The sequence below is a fragment of the Cebus imitator genome, unplaced genomic scaffold, assembly GCF_001604975.1.
Source record: "Cebus imitator isolate Cc_AM_T3 unplaced genomic scaffold, Cebus_imitator-1.0 Scaffold41, whole genome shotgun sequence".
Lineage (NCBI taxonomy): Eukaryota > Metazoa > Chordata > Mammalia > Primates > Cebidae > Cebus > Cebus imitator.
Window position 1 is genome coordinate 8239524 of NW_016107356.1, and position 5329 is coordinate 8244852.

The following is a 5329-nucleotide window of genomic DNA, read 5'->3' on the forward strand; positions in this document are numbered from 1 at the left end:
GAGACAGAGTCTCCCTCCGTTACTCAGGCTAGAGTGCAGTGGCTCACTGCAATCTCCGCCTCCACAGGTGCTTCTCCCACCTCAGCCTCCCAAGTATCTGGGATTACAGGTGTGTGCCACCGTGCCCGGCTAATTTTTAAATTTTTAGTCGAGATGGGTTTTCACCATGTTGGCCAGGCGGGTCTCAAACTCCTGACCTCAAGTGATCTGCCCATTCCAGCCTCCCAAGTAGTTAGGATTACAGGCGTGAGCCACTGCACTCAGCCTCATCTCTCTTTTTGTACCTGATGCTCTCCTATTCCAGAGCGATCATTTCATTTCAGTCGATGATTAAAGTCAAGCAACCATTTCATAACAAACACCCTTTCAGCACTGCAACCCTTACCAAAGTGCCTTCTGTGCCATCACTCCTTTACTTGGGTGGATTAAAAGAAAGAAAACACTTCATTGCCTAAGTCCTACAGGCATTAGTATGGGCGTGACTATAAAGCAGCACGTCTAATGAAAATCCACGTAGCCGAGGTATGCATCCAGAACAGCAGTTGTTATCCTCCAAGAAGTTTCCTGAGAAAACTATAGCTACATGCAGCCAGGTAGTTGCCACAGCTCCGAACATTCCAGAGTGTCTCTTTTAGAGCCCTCTCCTTCGGAGTCTCCGCTCACTCTTTGTAATCTTCCCAGGGGTGGCCAGGCTTTGTTCTTAGAGTGAGCATGTGACAGATGGAAATAAACAAGGCTGGTGCAGCTAGCAGGTGGTCAATGCTGAGGATACTCTTTGAACAAAAAGGCAAAATGTTTTCCAGAAAGTGCACAGTAATCTGAAACACAGTCATGATGCTAGCCAGTGGGACACATTTTGTTAATTTTAATTTGCTTGGAACTTTTCAGACAAGTATTATTTTCTACCCCAATATCTCAAGCATCGCTTGTCCTTCTGGGGTGACCTTGGCTGAAAACTGAGCTAACCATATCCAAGTAGTAAGACAGCATTGCTTTCACCACACCATGTCCTTGGGGCAGAGAATAAGGGAATTTGTCATAGCAACATGGGAAGCTGTGCCTCTTGGCTGTATACACAACATCCTGGCAGACATAATTTCCCTTCTCAGAAATCTGGTCTTCATGAATGTTAGACAACTTTAATGGTTTAATTTTTCATGCAAAAGTCCATATTCTTCCCAGAAACTCTTGCTTTGTTCAAGTGATTATTTTCTAAATTACTGTATTCCTTTACTGGAATTTAACACCTGCGTGATAATCTTAGCTGCTAGCATATTTGAGTGACCCAAATGTGTTTTCACCCATCCTAAGGGCTGCTTTCTGCATCTTTCTCAGTTTGCCTCTACTGAGTCTGCCAAAAACTCTTACTCTTTTCAAGATTTTGTTCACATTAAAAATTTTTTTTATTTTTATTTTTTGAGATGAAGTTTCACTCTTATCTCCCAGGATAAAGTGCAGTGGTGTGATCTCGGCTCACTGCAACCTCCGTCTCCCAGGTTCAAGTGATTCTCCAGCCTCAGCCTCCCAAGTAGCTGAGATTAGAGGTGGCCACCACCACACCCAGGTAATTTTTGTATTCTTAGTAGAGACGGGGTTTCGCCATGTTGGCCAGGCTGATCTCGGACTCCTGACCTCAAGTGATAGGCCCATGTTGGCTTCCTAAAGTGCTGGGATTACAGGCATGAGCCACCATGCCCGGCCCATATTTATCTTACATTAACAATTAATAATTGTATATATTAATACATGTACACATTTTAGAATAATTATGTCAAGCTAATGACATATCTGTCACCTCACATATGTGGTTTTTTTTTTTTGTAGTGAGAGCATTTAAAATCTACTCTCTCAGCAGTTGTACTTGCTCTGGACAGTATACCTCTCTGTAAACTCTGTTTAACGTCCCCACCCAGCAGGTGATTTAAAGATCTGTAATAAAGAAGTCCACCATGACCAACAGACTCAGAGCTTCACAGAAGCCCAGAGCAGTGTGCTTCTCTTTACCCCTGCTCCCACAGTAAGTCTGGCTGACCTGCTACATGTTCAAATGTGTTGTGGCATGTCCTGTTGCCAGCGTGCCGCTTCTGCTCACACCAGCCACACACACGCGTGCACACACACACACTAGTCTCATGACATCTGGTCACATCTTAGATATGCAGAGAGCAAACAATATTCACACTTGTAGGATTCTGAATGCTAAAAACAACTTCAAATATTCCATAGTCCCTGTCATACCCAGTGAAAAGGTAGAAGGACTCATGCAGTTATCTACACTTTGCAGAAGACCCTACAGCTCACTGACGTCACTTTCAGTGTGACTGAGCGAGCCATTGGTGGTAATCTGGGTCTTTTCCTTCTTTTTCTTTTTCTTTTCTTTTCTTCTCTTTTTTTTTTTTTTTTTTTTTTTTTTTTTTTTTTTTTTTTTTTTTTTTTTTTTTTTTTTTTGAGACAGGGTCTTACTGTCACCTGGGCTGGAGTGAGGTGGCACAATCATGGGTAACTGCAACAAATTCCCAGGCTCAAGCAATCCTCCCACCTCAGCCTCCCGAGTACCTGGGACTGCAGGTGCACACCACCATGCCTGGCTAATTTTTTACTTTTTTTGTAGAGATGAGGTCTCACTATGTTTCTCAGGCTGGTGTCAAACTCTCAAGCTCAAGTGATCTTCCCACGTTGGCCTCCCAAAAAGTTGGGATTACAGGCATGAGCCACCAGGCAGAGTCTGGATCTTTTCCATCTGGTCTAGTGTTTTATCTCCTAAATTACAACATGGAAATCTCCTGGTGGAGCAGATTTCCACAGGAGATGGATCAAAGTCAGGGCAAAAGTGATGGCAGAATAGATCACTCAGGTGAAACCATGAGGCTGAGAGGCTGGGAGGCTGGGTGAACTGCCTGGAGGCCTAACATGCTTCAAAGGGTCTGTTATTTAGAGGCTGGAACATCAGATAAATATCTTGAAGGTAGAGATGATATGAAGCAATCAATCCAAAAGGAAAGGGCAGAGGAGTAAGAATGCCACTCATCAAGACAAAACAGAATCTACAGCCGTGCTGTTCATCTAAGTAGGGACAAATGGTTGACCAAAGACTAGACATGGGGTGACTAAGATTAAGAAATCCTACAGAAAAGTCTAGGTGAACAAGCATTCAGTTCTAAAGTCCTCACATTCATTACAAGTGTGTCATACGAGGCTCAGAAAAGTTAAGTAGTTTGTTCAGTTACCCATCTACCAAGGCGTAAAGCCAGGAGTGGTCAACATAAAAGCCTGGTTTCTTCTCTGTGTTCTGTCCTGCCTCCCAGGTGGCTGCATCCAAAAAAGCATAGGTGATTTGGTGGCTGATGCTCTTGGAGCCAAAGCGGCATTTGCTTGGTGCCAAGTGTTTTCACCAAGTGAAGAAAAGCCGTGGTTGAATTGCGGTGTCACCACAGACAACTTGTAGGCATTGAATTCACACCAAAGAGCAGCAATGCAAATAATAAAGGATTTTGCCAGTGTGCCACCTGTTGTGGATACAGCAGTGAGCTTTCAACTGAATATTTTGCTGAGTTCTGAAGAGCTTATTTGTAAGGATTTGTACTGGGCCTCTTAGAGAAACTCTAAGGTAGGTAATCATTTTAAGGTCTTGGTTGATTGAGTCAAGACACAAAGAGAGCTTTGTAGAGACAAGCAAACACTTCAGAATCAGTGGAGGTGGCTGGAATCCGATGCTGAGCTTCCGGGGCCTAGAGGGAGCAGGTGAGTGGCCCCAGTGCATGCAGTCACTGCTATTACAATGATCATGCCTGGGGCAGGAAGGCTCAAGACCCAGACACCAAGAAAAGCTAGAAACGCAGGATGAGAACAAGCGGGTCCTTAGAAGCTGACTCTAGAAAGATATTCTAACAGATTGCTCTTGGCACTAGGGAAGATCTGCCTACAAACCTCTTCATTTCACAAGCAGATAAATAAAGAGGGGCAAATAGGAGAGAAGTGGAGAATGAATCCACAACACAGGTTGGAGATCAAGGAAGCAGGACTTCAGGAGTAGAGACCCAGCCCCAGGGCCTTCAAATCAAGGGCAGGACTCTATCCCTAGTAGGAGTCAAGAAGAAGGGAAGCAAGACAAAAATCCTGTTTCTGGGACAGAAAAGTGAAGGCTGGAACTCAAGTGTAAAGAGGCTGGCCAACACATGAATGGAACTGTATAAAATATTAGGGCTTCCTCATTGGAAAGACGGATTTGTGGCGGGCTGAACCTGGACAAGGTACACTCACTAAGGAATCAGTAGCTCCTAACATCTTTATCTCTCCTCAGTAGGAATCAGAGCCAGAAACCACAATTTCTGTTTCAGTGCTTCCCAGGGCAAGAATTGGCAGCCAGGAGGCCAGCACATCATCACAGCCTTAAGTGCACATTTCATCAGATGAAGCGATTTCTCGCATCATTTGTTATTTACCCAGTCACTTTAGCAATCACCGGATCTCCAAGACAGGTCTGTAGAGGGTTGTGGTCACCACATGAGTATTTATTTGGCAATGGACATTGTACTAGGAAATAAAAGCAGATTCCTAAAAGAGCTATGTTATTTGTATTTTTCTAGGGCTGCCATGACAAATAACTGCAAACTGTATCACATTCCTGGAGGTGAAAAGTCTGAAATCGAGGCATCTGTAGGACCATGCTCCCTCTGACACCTGTGGGGAGTATTTTCCCTGGTCTTTCCCAGCTTCTAGGAGGCTCAGGAGCTCCTTGGTTTATGAGAGCGTCATCCTAACCTCTGTCTTCATCTGCACATGGTATGTTCTCACATCATCTTCCCTTTGTGCCTGTCGCTGTGTCCAAATTTCCCCCTTTTTATTAGGACACGAGTCATATTGGATCAGGGACCACCCTAACGACCTCATTTTAACTTGATTACCTTTCTAAAGATCCTATTTCCAAATAAGGTCACATTCCAAGGTACTGGGGGGGTTAGGGTTTCAACATATCATTTTGAAGGGATACAATTCAATCCATAACGTTATTTTTTCCCATCCATTTCATCACCAGTTGATCTACCTTCAACCTTCCCACTAATCAGAATCATATAAATAAACTAGAAGAATCTTTGCTTTGGAAGAGACAGAAGCTTTCTCTGGGTTACTGTAACTGTCCTGAATTTCCCATTTCTGCAGAACGGACAGAAAAAGCTGACTTCTAGCAGACCTTTCATTTTAGTTTGACCATAGCTACATGGAAGTTATGCCGGTAGACACTCCTTTGGAGATAGTTTCTGGTTCTCAGTGCAGAGATCAAAGAACATTCTTCCTTGGAAATTACCTCTACTATTTTATAAACAAGAGG

At 43.7% G+C, this 5329-nt stretch overlaps 1 protein-coding gene across 6 annotated transcripts in view; it reads left to right on the forward strand.

Annotated features, from left to right (window-relative positions):
• KCNJ15 (potassium inwardly rectifying channel subfamily J member 15) overlaps positions 1-4562 on the forward strand; it is a 54438-nt gene extending 49876 nt beyond the window's left edge. Inside the window, exons 1-3 of one of the 6 annotated variants that reach the window (XR_001824408.2) lie at positions 1519-1564; positions 1917-2017; positions 4301-4562. The gene's annotated coding sequence lies outside the window, so the exon portion shown is untranslated. Of the gene's footprint in view, positions 1-1446; positions 1488-1518; positions 1565-1913; positions 2018-4300 lie in introns of those variants that run through there. The other 5 variants (XR_001824411.2, XR_005199776.1, XR_005199778.1 and 2 more) reach the window with 5 other exon arrangements.
• Positions 4563-5329: the final 767 nt, after the last annotated feature.